Source organism: Triticum dicoccoides, chromosome 2A (assembly GCF_002162155.2).
Source record: "Triticum dicoccoides isolate Atlit2015 ecotype Zavitan chromosome 2A, WEW_v2.0, whole genome shotgun sequence".
In the NCBI taxonomy this organism is placed as follows: Eukaryota; Viridiplantae; Streptophyta; class Magnoliopsida; order Poales; family Poaceae; genus Triticum; species Triticum dicoccoides.
In genome coordinates, this window is record NC_041382.1 from 409,283,177 (window position 1) to 409,298,338 (window position 15,162).

Consider the following 15,162-nt stretch of genomic DNA (forward strand, 5'->3'; position numbering starts at 1 on the left):
TCGAAATCACTTCTATCTTTGCTTGCTAGTTGCTTGCTTTTTTGCTATGCCTATGCTGCGATACCTACCACTTGCTTAATCATGCCTGCCATATTGTTAAGCCAAGCCTCTAACCCACCTTGTCCTAGCAAACCATTGTTTGGCTATGTTACCGCTTTGCTCAGCCCCTCTTATAGCGTTGTTAGTTGCAGGTGAAGGTTGGAGTTTGTTCCTTGTTGGAACATGGATATTTTGTTGGGATATCACAATATCTCTTATTTAATTAATGCATTTATATACTTGGTAAAGGGTGGAAGGCTCGACCTTATGCCTAGTGTTTTGTTCCACTCTTGTTGCCCTAGTTTCCGTCATATCAGTGTTATGTTTCCGGATTTTGCGTTCCTTACACGGTTGGGTTATAATGGGAACCCCTTGGCAGTTCGCTTTGAATAAAACTCCTCCAGCAAGGCCCAACCTTGGTTTTACCATTCGCCACCTAGCCTCTTTTTCCCTTGGGTTAGGCCAGCCCAAGGGTCATCTTTATTTTCACCCCCCGGGCCAGTGCTTCTCTAAGTGTTGGTCTGAACTAGAGTCCTTTGCAGCGCCACCTCAGGGAAACTTGAGGGCTAGTTTTAGTTGTACGGAGCGCTCATCCGGTGTTGCCCTGAGAACGAGATATGTGTAGCTCCTATCAGGATGTCGGCGCATCGGGCAGTCTTGCTGGACTTGTTTTACCATTGTCGAGGATGTCTTGTAACTAGGATGCCGAGTCTGATCGGATTGTCTTGGGAGAAGGAATATCCTTCGTTGACCGTGAGAGCTTGTGATGGGCTAAGTTGGGACACCCCTGCAGGGATTTGAACTTTCGAAAGCCGTGCCCGCGGTTATGGGCAGATGGGAATTTGTTAATGTCCGGTTGTAGAAAACCTGAAGTTGATCTTAATTAATATACATCAACCGCGTGTGTAACCGTGATGGTCTCTTCTCGGCGGAGTCCGGGAAGTGAACACGGTGTTGGAGTTATGTTTGACATAGGTTGTTCTAGGATCACTTCTTGATCATAGTTCATCGATCGTGCTTTGCCTTCTCTTCTCGCTCTCTTTTGCATATGTTAGCCACCATATATGCTAGTTGCTTGCTGTAGCTCCACCTCATACCTTTTATCCTACCTATAAGCTTAAATAGTCTTGATCGCGAGGGTGTGAGATTGCTGAGTCCCCGTGTCTCACAGATTACTTCCGAAACCAGTTTGCAGGTGCCGATGAAACCGTGCAGGTGACGCAACCGAGCTCAAGGAGGAGCTCGATGAAGATCTTGTTCATTGTGTTGTTTTGTTTCTGTTGATCAGTAGTGGAGCCCAGTTGGGACGATCGGGGATTTGTGTAGCACTTGGGGTAGTCTTCTTTTATTTTGGGTTCCGTAGTCGGACCTTGTTTGTATCTGGATGATGTAATGCTTTATTCATGTATTGTGTGAAGTGGCGATTGTAAGCCAACTATGTATCTCTTTCCCTTATGTATTACATGGGTTGTGTGAAGATTACCTCACTTGCGACATTCCTTTCAATGCGGTTATGCCTCTAAGTCGTGCTTCAACATGTGGGAGATATAGCCGCATCGAGGGCGTTACAATGGTGGGCTGTGTGCCCCCACGCTGCCGCTGATGCCGGCCATCGAGTCCAAATACCTGCCCAAGCCCAACGTGCCAGCAGGCCTGCTTCCTGCTGCTGGGCCTCTACTTTCCCTGGCTGGTGGTGACATCCCTCCTTTTGAGTCTCTTTTCCTGGGCCAGGATCACATGCGGGCTCACCAAATCCTCACGTCGCGGTCGGTGTGCACACGGCCTGCGGCCCATGTGCCGCGTCCAGAGCCTGGGGTGCTGCCCGTAGGATACTTGTCTCCGGTGGTGGCCACAGATCTCAGGCATGGGGCTTGCGCTGCGCTCCCCTCCCACATCGCAACAGCGTTCTGCAGCTGCCGCGTGAGCCCGAGGCTGGTGACCTCATCCGCTCCCCGCCTGCGCTCCAGCTTTTCTCTTCGCATGTGCCCCTCATCGGTTCCTCGTTCGGGCCGGCCGCGGCTGTCCAGGTGCAGGCTCTCAACCTCAACTTGGGACCTGCATCTGGTCTGGTGGAGCAGGAGACCCCCACCCCGGCTCCAACGGGCAGCTCCCTGGTGGCCAGCCCGTCCAGGCATTGGCGACTGCCTCTCCGCCCCCCCGTCGCAGCCCCCGCATCCGCGCCGCGTACGACGGGGTCCGCCTGGGCTCGGTGGAGCGCGCCTCCAAGCGCAAGGTTGTTGCCTCTGCTTCTGCCTCCAGCGGCGGCTCCTCTGGCAGCCACTCAAGTGCTTCTTCCTCGAGACGCAAGAAGGCCAAGGCGGCAATGGTGGCTGGTCTCTTGGAGTTGCCGCTGCTGAGCACGCCCACGCCTCTGACCAGGGGCAAGCTCAAGCAAATTGCTCTGGATTGCGACCTCAACGTCGATGCCATCCTGGACCAAGCCCGTGCCTACAAGCCAACAAGTGCTTTTGCCAGTAACTCTGCTCCTGCCAGCCAGTGCGTTGATGTGTAGTGCATGCTCTTATAAGTGCCTTGTAATGCTGCCTGTTTCAGCTATGCTCTATGCTAAGTTAGTTCATCGTTCTACCTTTTATCCTATGATCTGCCTAGTTCTGCAGTTAGGTCCTGTCCAAGCTAGTTGTTGCTGCTGTTATGTTCTTCTGTCAGTCTGTATCGAGTCCGCTTGCATCCCTCCTATGGGCTTCATGGTTTCAGTAGTTTGTTTCTGTTGAACATGCTTTTGGCTTGCCTCGTCTCCTCCATGGGTTGTACGCTCTTGCTTATATTATGAAGATTCTTATTTGGAACGTTCGTGGCCTCGGTGATGATGACAAATGCTCGCTAGTTCGTGATGTTCTAACCTCTTGCCACCCTAGCATTGTGTGTTTGTAGGAAACAAAACTGCAAAATCCCACTCAGTACAAGCTTCGCAGTTTTCTTACCGCCAACCTTTCTAATCACGTGGCCTCTCCTTCTGATGGTGCCTCAAGGGGCATTCTTGTTGCCTGGGACTCAACCGCGGTGACTGGCCAGCCAGTCTCAACACACAAGTACCATGTTACTGTCAGCTTTTCATCCGCAACTACCAATGCTGTTTTCGTGTCCATATCAGTATATGCTCCCTGTCTGAATCGGGATAGGCCTCTTTTTTTGAAGCTATGAACAATATTTTTGTGCCAGCTGAGGCCCCGTGGATGGTTGCGGGCGATTTCAACATGTATCGGTTTGCTTCTGAAAAGTCTCGAGGAAACATAAACTGGAGAGTCATGGAAACTTTCAATTCCTGGGTCAGGGATAACGGCCCGGACGATGTTCAGCTGGATAACAGAAGTTTCACCTGGTCCAACAAGAGGAATACTCCTATGTTAGCTCGGTTAGATCGTGTGTTGGTCAATGCTTTTTGGAATCTGGGTTTCTTGCAGACCACTGCTGCCGTCGTGCCAGCCACTACTTCTGACCACACACCCATTCTGGTCTAGTTTGATACTAATGCCATAAGAAGCATCTTGTTTAGGATGGAGAACCACTAGCTTGTGATGGAGGAAACTAGAAGCATAATCACTGACAGTTGGACAAGGGGACACATAACCATGTTTTCTTCAGCTTCTGTCATCAGTTTCAAGATGAGAAGAGTTAGAGCTGCCATCCGCGCTTGGACCCGGAAGAAATCAAATCTCAAAGTTTATCTAGAAAACAACAAGCATGTGGTGAATTTCCTGAATGCAGTCGAGGAAAGGCGCCCCCTTTCAACTCTTGAAGCTGTGCTTCAGGAGATCGCCTCTGCCAAGGCTGAGCAGCTAGTTTTATGGCTAACTGCTCTTTGGCGTCGTTGCGCCAAAATTCGTTGGTGCGTGTATGGAGATGAGAACTGCCAATTCTTTCACGCTGCTGCTAACTTTCAGGCCCGCGGAAACAAAGTTAGGGTTCTTGTTCAAGATGGAGTGGAGATCTACCAGAACAACCTCAAGCTGGCCCTGGCTACTAGCTACTTTGAAAGTCTGCTGGGTCAGCCTGCGATGTCTTTGCCTATAGTTCAGCTCAGCTCCTTATATGCGCCAACGGACCTGACCGAGCTTGTGGCTGATTTTACTTGGGCAGAGATTGTGTCCGCAATCAATGGCACCCCGAACAACAGGAGCCCTGGCCCGGATGGCTTCACTAATGAGTTCTACAAGGCCTTTAAACACCTGATCAAGGATGATATTCTGAAATTCTTTGCTGATTCCCATGCTAACAATGTTTCGCTGGAAGGAATCAACATGGCCCATATCACTTTGCTGCCTAAGAAAGATACCCCACTTGCTCTGGGCGACTACAGACCTATCTCCTTGGTTCACAGTATGCCCAAGTTGGTCTCTAAGGTCTTAACAAACAGGTTTCAACGCATCTTGGATTTGGTGCACCCTTTGCAATCGGGCTTTTTGAAAGGTCGATCGATCATTGAAAACTTTGCTGTCGCCACCGAGTTGGTTCAGACTGCTCACAAAAGAAAGCTACCGGTTATTGCCTTAAAGCTGGACTTTCAAAAGGCCTTTGACAGTGTGAGTTGGAGCCGCCTCTTGCAGATCTTTCAAGCTAGAGGCTTCCCGCAGAGATGGACCCAATGGATTTCCTCCCTTTTATCCACTGGCAAATCGCGTGTTTTAATGAATGGTGAGCTTGGTGATGTTTTTTCTGCCAAAAAGGGCTTTCGTCAAGGGGATTCTCTCTCTCCCTACCTTTTCATCTTGGTTGCGGATGTGCTTCAACGCCTATGCTGCATGCATTTCCAGGCCGGCAGTTTGCTGCACCCCCTCGGTTCAGATGTTCTGTTTCCAGTTTTGCAATATGCGGATGACACTCTGCTCATCTTCCAGGGAAATTTACAACAAGCTCAGATTATCAAAAATATTCTCTCTACTTTCTCGGATTTCTCTGGTCTGCAAATAAACTTCCACAAAAGCACTTTGGTTTCGGTTTCAGTTGAGTCTGATACTGCTTTGGAGATTGCTCATCTTCTTGGATGTCCAGTCTCCTCCTTCCCGTGCACGTACCTTGGCCTGCCTTTGTCTCTGAATAAGATTACACATGGCATGCTCCTACCAGTGATTCATAAAGTTGACAAGAGGCTGTCGGGCTGGCTAGCTATTTTTCTTTCCTGGGGAGGCAGGCTTACGCTAATCAACTTGGTGCTTGCCGACATTCCGAGCTACTTCATGACTTGCTTCCCATGGCCGAAGGAGTTCATCAATAAGCTGGAGGGTCTGGCAAGGGAAGAACAAAATCTCGGGCGGCCACTGTCTTGTGGCTTGGGACAGAGTTATCCAGTCACGGGGTGCGGGTGGCCTGGGAGTCAGGGATCTATCTGCTCACAACCAAGCTATGATGTGCAAATTTGTGGCCAAAGTTCTTCAGTTTTCAGACATACCCTGCTATCAATGGCTGACCTCGCAATACTGTAGAAAAAACCTACCCAGTGGCAACAGCTCACGCGACACAGCTTTCTAGAGAGGTCTCAAAACTTACATTTCGTTAGTCTTGTTTTCCTCTCGCTGCTCGCTTGGCTCCGGGGCTCTCGTCTCCTTTTGGCAAGATCAGTGGCTCGAAGTTGGAAGGCTGATGTTTGTGCTGCCAGTCTTATACGCTTTTGCCAAGGATAAGCTTTGTTCAATCCATTCGCAAATAACTCAGGATGGTTGGGATATATAGCTGTACCCAAATCTCTCGCACATAGCGACACAAGAGTTGCAGCTCCTGCTTGATCTCATCGCAAATGTCACTCCGACTGATGCCAATGTCGATCACCGGGTCTCTTCTCTCTCTAGGAAGGAGCTTGCTACAGGTTATTTCTACAAGATGCTCACCTTCCGGGGAATGCGGTGTGCTTTCGAGCAGTGGCTTTGGGACAAGATTATTCCTAACAAGCACAAGGTTTTCCTTTGGCTGGCTCTTTATGGACGCTTACACACAAGGAACAATATGTTCAAAAAAGGCTGGTCGGCGCTTGTCTCCAAAGCTGATTGTGATATCTGCCCTGCTGTGGAGTCCATTGATCATGTCGTTCTACGGTGTCGGTCTGCTGAGCATCTCTGGGGCTAGTTGCAGTTGAACTCGTTGGCTTGCGCTTCACCTGATCTCCTCTCTTTCTTTGAGCGTGTTTCCCAGCAGCCGCTTCTCAAGAGAAAATGGAATGTCGCCCCTGCAGCATGCGTCGTCACTCTATGGCATGCTCGAAATGATCATGTGTTCAACAGTGCTTCTTGGTCTGATCCATACACAAAGTTCTATGCTGCGGACTTACTTCGACTATGGCTGCACAGAGCTAAGCGGCAGCAGGACAAGGACGATTTGAACAATTGGGCGCTTTGTTTGTCCAACTAATTATGCTATAATTTCCTGATGTTCTCCTACCTTCTTTTCCTCTCCTCTCTTTCTTTTCGCACCTTGGTGCGTTTCTCTTGGTTCTTGTATTGGACTTTTTTGGGGCTTCTTTTCCTCTCCTCTCTTTCTTTTCGCACCTTGATGCGTTTCTCTTGGTTCTTGTATTGGACTCTTTTGTCCCCCAGGCTATGGGCTGTTTTGAAATATATAAGGTAGAGTGATCTCTACCTTTTACTTAAAAAAAAAACTATGCAATGTGTACATACTGTGGAGTTAATAAAGACTTAATTACACTGCAGTTATTTATATTTCTACTAGTGTGTGTACTCTTTTGTGGCAATTATTTTCTGCTTCCTTTAAGCATTTTCAGTTTAGAGCTTCTGGAGAAGAGTCTCCATGCCGGCTCGCGGTGTGGCAGAGAGCTTCCAGAGCAACGGCCTTGAACATGACGATTCCGGAACTGGCGGCCATGTCGACCTCTTCATCCCCGACCCTTGCCCAATCGAAGCACTGGATGAGCGTGCCAAGAACCATACCCATGGTCCTCATGGCGAGGCTCTCCCCGGGGCACTTGCGCCTTCCCATCCCGAAGGACATCATGAGCTTCCCATCGGCGCTGCCATGCTCGAACCTCTCCGGCCTGAACTCCTCGGGCGCCGGTCCCCACTCAGCCGGGTCGCGGTGGATGGCGTACGCGTTGACGAGCACTATGGTGCCCGCGGCGACGTCGTACCCGTGGAGCTGGCAGTCGGCGGCGGCCTCGTGTGGTAGCAGCAGCGGCGCGGCCGGGCACAGCCGCAGCGTCTCGCTGATGATGCAGTGGAGGTAAGGAAGGTGGGGCAGGTCCTTCTTGTCGAGGAGGCGGCTCGGCTCGCCGCTGAGGTGCGCGTCGATCTCTTCCTGTGCCTTCTTCAGCACCGCCGGGTGGTTCAGCAGGAGCCCCATCGCCCATTCCGTCGTCGTCGACGTCGTCTCTGTCCCGACGCCAAGAAGATTCTTCGGTTCAAACACGAGAAAATCAGTGCCTGTCAAATAATCGGAGCATGAACGGTGACAGAGCTGCAATGGAAGCTGCGAGACTCACGGCGACGAGGGCGGCGATGAAAGTGTCCGTGTAGAGGCCGGGCTCTGACTTCTGCAGCGAGAGCATGACGCCGATCATGCCCTGCTCCTCCTCCTCCTGCTTGTCGGCGGCGGCCTGCTGCTTCTGCCTCTCCCTGTCGATGAGCTTGTAGATGAAGGCGTTCCTCCGGCTGGTTGTGTCCGCCAGCTGCCGCGCGACGCCTCGCCAGTCGAACCAGCGTAGCACCGGCAGGTAGTCCCACAGGTTGGCGACACCGACGAGCGGCACGATGGCGTCCACGACGTCCTTCATCTCCCGCGCCTCCTGGGACATGTCCGCTCCGTCGTCGGAGTAGGTGTTCCTGCTCCGCGCGAGGGCCTCCATGAGGACGCTGTGGGAGAGGTCGAACAGCCGCCGCTTCAGCTCCACCCTCGCCGTGGCACCGCCGGCGGTAAGGCGCGCGAGGCGGCGCACCAGGGCTCGCAGCTCGCGGGCTACGACGGCGTCGGACATGAGGTCGACGCGGCGCGCGGAGAGGAGATGCACGACGGCGACGCGGCGCGCGGCGCGCCAGTGGGCGCCGTAGTTGGCGAGGGTGAGCACGGTGTAGTCGAAGGAGACCTCCCGCACGGACGGGAAGTGCGGGCGGTTGGCGAGCGTGGCGTCGAGGTCGGAGGAGAAGCACTCCCTGGCGAGCTCCGCCGAGGTGACGACGACGGCGGGGCGCGAGCCGAGGCGGAGGGAGAAGACCGGGCCGTGGCGCGCGGCGAGGCGCGCGAGCGTGGCGTGCAGCGGCTTCTTGAGGAAGGGGAGGTGGTCAAGGAACGGGACCGCCAGCGCCGGGCCCGGTGGAAGCCGTCGCCGCTTCTTGGTGAGGAAGGAGCGGAGCAAAAGGGCGGTGAGAAAGGTGATGGCGGCGACGTAGAAGAAGGGGAAGCTGCCCATCTCCATTGTTGTTTCTGCACTGAACCTAGTAGCTCATAAATCACACAGAGAAGGCGGATTGGAGAGGGAAGCCGGGGTGGGGGAGGTAGACGGAAGCAATCTCTCACTGGGGATGGGAAATCCGGAGATATACAGGCAGGAGGAACAAAGCTGAGGTCGGGTATGAAAGACTATTCTCGCTGCGTCCCTGCCACGCAGGCCAGTCCAATGTCGGGAGCCCTACGCGACACGAAGCTACTCCCTCCTTTATTAAAAATAAATAAAAATAGATGACTCAGCTTTATATTAATTTTACAGTTTTGCTAAAGCACATCTAGATGTGCTATAAGTATTGCACAGTCCTATGTCTTTAACAGTTTTGCTAAAACATATCTAGATGTGCCATAAGTATTGCACATCTAAATTCTATGTCATTGATCATACATTAAATTTCATGCGGATTTTTTATTCTTCTTTATGTTTGATTCACTCACAATGTGCAATAATTAGAATACACCTAGATATGTCCTAGACATACTTTAATTTTAGTATAAAATTAAATCATTTATTTCGAAACGGAGGGAGCTTTTTTGTTTTTTGACGGGGCAAGTGGCACGAAGCTAGCTGATCAGGCTGGACTCGTGAGGTGTTTGCAACTTTAAAGTGTGCGCCTTAGCAAAATTTTGTGTTTTGACAAAAGTTAATCAGGATCTGACTCAGTTTGTAAAAAATTCAAAATCTGATTTTTTTGCTACCGTTAGGGTCTATGAGGGTACGGTGTAACAGCCTACCGCCACAGACCTTGGTGGTAGAAAACATCCTCACCTAAAAATTAGGGGGCATGTTTAGAGCAACTCTAGCAGACCCTACATCCTGCCGGCCCGCAAAACTCATTTGCAGTTCGCGCAAAACAGCTTTTGCGGGCCGGCACGGGCTGGCACAGATGCAGACCCCTCAAACGGATCCGTAAATAAGTATATTCGCGGAATATGTTTTTTACGGGTCGGCTATGCGGGTTCTGCTCTTTGCATCGCTGCATCCCCGCATATCATCAGCCCACAAATATCAAATCCAACATAATTCAACGATCGAAAACAAACTGAATTATTCAAATCAAACATAAAACAATAATCATCTGCATTACAAATAATTATTCAAATCATCGTAGCAAATTTAAATAATGCAATACAAAACTTGTCATGAATACAAATACAAATGAATACAAAAATTAGTCATTGTCCAGCCCTTTGCCAATGGTGCTCAATGAGATCTTCCTGAAGTTGAAAGTGTGTGTCTGCATTTTCAACTTGTATGTCTGAAGAAAAGCTCTAGTGCGTTTTGGGTCTCTAGCTGATTTGATACGGTTACCCACATTGTCGTAAAAGAATTCTAAATTCATTCCTCTCTCATCTTCAAGAATCATATTGTGCAGGATAACACAGCAAGTCATGATGTTCTTCAGCCCAAAAACAAGCAGGACCACGGACAATGGCAAACCTAGATTGCAAAACACCGAATGCTCTTTCAATGTCTTTTCCGGCTGCCTCTTGCACTCTTGCAAATTCATATTGTTTTTTTGTTTTGGGTTCTTTGATGCTCTTGACAAATGTGCACTAAGGAGGGTATATACCATCTGCAAGATAGTACCCCTTTGTGTAGTCATGCCCATTGATAGTGTAGTTGCAAGCAGGAGCATCACCATTAGTAAGCCTAGCAAACAAATGAGAGCGTTGCAACACATTGATATCATTGAGAGTGATGGGCATACAAAAAAACAATGCCAAATCCATAAATCCTCAGATGCTACGACCTCTAGCACAATTGTTGCATCACGAGACTTGCCACAATACATTCCTTGCCAAGCCTTGGGGCAATTTTTCCAATTCCAATGCATACAATCAATGCTACCTAGCATGCCAGGCCAACCTCTCCTCTCATTAGCTGCCATCAATTTCTTTGTGTCATCTTTATTTGGTGCCCAAAGATACTCGGGACCAAAGACACGGACGATCACTTTCGCAAATCTACGCACAGACTCAATTATGCTATCTTCACCAATGCGAAGATACTCATCGACATAGTCAGCTGGAACATCATATGCAATCACCCGCATAGATGCGGAGATTTTTTGGTATGCACTAAATCCCTTTAAGCCCGCGACATTCCTTCTTTGAGTAAAATAGCGGCAATTTGCCTCACAAGCTTCAACAAGTTTCACAAAGAGGGATCGGCGCATTCGGTACCTTCTGCGAAAGTGGTCTGTAGGATATGTAGGATTCTCCGCAAAATAATCTTGCATCAACATCTCGTTCCCAAGATGGCGATTCCGAGGAATGCATAGACGCCCGACAGTAGATCCCCACCTCCTCTTCCGATACTCGTCTTCATGCTCCTTCACGGCAAGCGACATGACTAATGTTTACTGCCGAAAGGTCGCAAGCATGGTCTCCACATCCGAGTCATCCGAATCAGACAAATCGGACAGCAAGAACTTCTCGCACGGGGTCAACTCCGTCTACACGCACACCGGCACGTCAATCTACTACACAGCTCGCAAAAATCACAAAAAAGGGACTAACTGGTGGCGACTGATCCCGGGGGGCGACGAGGGGGGTGCGCTCGATGGTGGTCGATCCCCAGCGGCGGCGGCGACGGGGGGTGGCTCTTCTCGCCGGATCCGGAGGGGCGGTGCAGCGGCTCGGCGCGGGAGGGTATGGGGCGGCCCCGCGGAGCGACTCCGCCCGCAGATATGGCCGAAATCGCCGGCGGCGGGCGGGCGGCGGCGAAAGAAGGGGGAAAAGAGCGCGGGGCTGAAATGTCCCTCCCGCCAACTGCTTCTCTGTGATGCAGGGCACCGCAGCCATGAGGGGGAAACCCGCGTTTTCCCGGGTTGGGGTCGGGAATTTGCCGCGTCCCCCAAAAACTTTTGCGGGCCGGGGCGGGATGCGGGTTCTGGTCGGGCAGGCTTTCTGGCCTGTACCCGCATTTTAACGGTTATTTTACGGGTCGGAGACAGATGCGGGGTCTGCTAGAGTTGCTCTTAGTTGGTTAGGAAAGAGTCTGTAGAAGCTTGCAAGGCTGTGTATATTTAGCATTTTTGCTATCGTAATAGACCCTAACGGTAAGAAAAAGGATAGATCCAGAAATTTTTTAAGACAAGGTCACATCTTGATCAAGTTTTGAAAAGGGTAAAAAAAAACCACGGTGCATGGTGAAACTTACGTGCGCGATGATGCGACAAGATCAGGCTGCGTGTGTGGAATGGTCAGCTGACCATGTTTAAAATGTGCGTGGAACGGTCTAACTTTAAGGCCTCTTTTGGTTTATAGGATAGGATTATCATAGAAATAGAAATCTTGTAAGAAATAAGATGACATGTATCTCAAATCATATGAGTAGAGATAGAAAACAAGATGTCATTTGGTTGACACCAATTTTTTTTTCCCATTGAGTCTAGGCTCTTTTTTATTTTTCTATGAAATATGAAAAATAGGAACCAATCCTATGTAGGAATAGGAATCCATTCATATGAATCAAAGGGCTCTAAAGGAAAAAATCCTATAAGAATCATATTCTCTAGAATTCCTATGAAATTCCTTTAAACCAAAGAAGGCCTAAAACGTTTGCTTTGTTGCGTACGATGTCAAGTGTCCGATTCATATCAAAGGGATGTGCTGCACCTTAGGCTTAGCATAGACGGTGTGATTCATAGTGTCATACTGATTTTGGACAAATCCTCAACAGACAACTCCTAATTGTCCACGGAGACCCCGCCGATGCTAGCACAGCCATCCTATCCACTAGTATTATTTTTTCTAACGTTTGAATGTACTTCCTCCATTTTAAGTTAGTATAAAGTTGAGTCATTTATTTTGAAATGAAGGGAAGGGAGTATATAGTTTGGACATTGGTATAGCCTGTTAGAGAGCAATTTTGATCCAGAGAGTCTGATCAGAACAAATGGAGGCGGAATGAGGAAGCTCGTTGAGGATGCATAAGTCGCATGTGCTTTTTTTCTTTTGAAAATTTGCGTAGAGTGAGCCATTAGCACCATCAATTAAGATATAAGAAAACAACAGTTCTCATTTGACAAAAGGAGTGATTGCGTCAAAATCTGGTGGCTTCTAGCTAACCTGACTAGTCCTTGCCCACGACCTAGAAATACGACTAATTGTGGGTCCCAAACAACTCAAGAGTTGCTTAGCCATTTAGTCAAATCTCTCTTCTTACTTTTTAGACTAAAGCTATATTCTTTTTTTCATTGTGGCTTTGTGAACAAATAGTTACTGAAAAATAATGTAAAACACAAAAGGACTGCATCATCTTGCATTACCATCCCCTTGTGAGCTCAGATACTCCCAAGTTTTAGAAGGATACTAGATTATTGAAGGCGCGCGTTGCCGCGCCCGTATATTTGTACAATTAAATATATGGACGCATGAAACATAATAATTTTGCATAAACATAAGTGTCTATTAGTTTCTTAGATTATGTTTGCGTGACAATCTTTAGAGCTTCTTCTGTGTGACACCAGGAAGATATTGACCTTGCCGTGTTACCCCAATCTCCATGGCATCTGTTGCAATCTTTTTGGAAGACGTCGGTTGCAATCCTCTTCCTGGTGCAAATGAAGGAGACGATGTAGTGAGAGAATGCATAGTCATAATTCTTCTATGTTTCTTCCTTGCACCAACGGTTTGAGGTAATGCGCATACCCACTCCTTGAATTTAAACCACGATACTTAGTTCATACAGGTAATCAGTATTGTCAAGACGGGTAAAAAGCAACAACAGAAATAAACATGTAACAATTGACATGAACTGTAATCGTACATTGTATACATAGCACATTATTGTAATCTTCACCAACCTCCCAAAGGACGACATGCTCGGCTTGTCATAACAAACAATCACTCGCCATGCCCTAAACAAAGTTAATCACTTTTCCATTAATTATACATGCAGTATCACATATACTATGTAGTAGGGAAATGCCATCAGGAAAGTGAGCATGAAATACTTAAATCAGATATTGATGTAACTAAAGTATAGGTTTACCCGGAATAAGTTGTAGAAGTAATTAATAAGCATTGCCAATACCATCTGAATCAAACTACATATATTTTGCATTAAACAAGACGTAAACTTAGAGGAAAGAATTGTACTAAAGTAATTGCTAATGTAAGCAAACCTTGAAATCAGAGGCATTGTAAATAACAGATGAACATATAGTTCAGCACATATGAAAATGATTTCCCATATATATGAATCATCTGAGCAACAACCAAAGTGTTGTCGTAGATAGCTCAAAAATATTCTGAAGGAGAGAAGAAATTCCTTCACAACCTTTCAGTTTGTTAGATAATTGAGACGTTCCAACAAGTAGCTGATGGTTAATATAGAGATCTACCATAAATAGTATAGCAATGCTAATATACGTTCTGGAGTTGCTGAACAAAAAATAATGTAGTTACCACAACTACCCCATAACTTCCAATTTCTGCAATATACTCCACAACTTGGTTATTTAAAGCATTGCCAATACCATCTAATGATGCAGTTACTGTCGCATCGCTAAACCCACAAAATCAATGACATACAATGGACGAAGTATATTGGCAGGCAGGTTTAAGGGTCACGACTTCATGCTTGAGGGAGCCTCAGGCTCTGATGGTGAAGAGCCAACATCTACTTGGGCTCTCGTTTCCATCATCCTGACTGGTGTTTGACAGTTTAGCAAACAAATTAAGAAACTATCACAACAACTCTTGACATGGAAGAAATGGTGATGCTATGCAAGTACGCAACACAAACAAAATGATATTATTGTGAGAGTGACTTGATTTACCATCAAATATGCTTCAAAAACGTGCTGAAGCTTTTCCCAACTAGGATCTCCAACTATTCTGCACAAACTCGTCAACATATAATCATAGTAAATGAGAATGAAGCACTGGCAAGTAGAGATGGACATAGAGAACATCACCTGCCTAAAGAAATATGCCCTAGAGGCAATAATAAAGTTGCTATTTTATATTTCCTTATATCATGATAAATGTTTATTTTTCATGCTAGAATTGTATTGACCTAAAACTTGATACATGTGTGGATACATAGACAAAACACAATGTCCCTAGTAAGCCTCTACTAGACTAGCTCGTTAATCAAAGATGGTTAAGTTTCCTAACCATATACATGTGTTATCATTTGATGAACATGATCACATCATTAGGAGAATGATGTGATGGACAAGATGATGCGGAGCATCCCAAGATCATCCCCATGGACCTACCTACGTCTTCCACGACACCACTTGGACCAATGACAAGGGCACGAGCAAAGGCTATCGAAGATAAGGTGAACTGCTCCTCTCCGAACTACTACTTTCTATACATGAGACATGGCTACCACCTCAAGCGGAAATACTATGCGTGATCAGGTACTTGGAGGAGATCCACGGAGCAGCTACACCCATCAGACAAGGCAACGAGGACACTAAGCGCCAAGGTCATGAAGAAGGAAGGCCAACGAAGCTACAACCACCAGATCACCGGTCGGCACCGAACGTCCGGAGCCTGAAGCCTCAGCCGAGCCCTAGCAAGCGGACGTCTGGCCTGGACCGGACGACCAGTGTCACCGCACCCGAGCCAAAATTAGCGGAAGTCTGAAGTGACCGGACGTCCAGCGTCACCTTCACAGAACGGAAATAGCGGAAGTCCGGCGACCACCGGACGTCCGAACGCCCACGAGCCACCGGACGTCCGAACGCCCACGAG

At 48.1% G+C, this 15,162-nt stretch overlaps 1 pseudogene; it reads right to left on the bottom strand.

The window, feature by feature from the left end:
• Positions 1–6,656: 6,656 nt before the first annotated feature.
• On the bottom strand, positions 6,657–8,527 carry LOC119359413 (annotated as a pseudogene).
• Between the last annotated feature and the right edge of the window lie 6,635 nt (positions 8,528–15,162).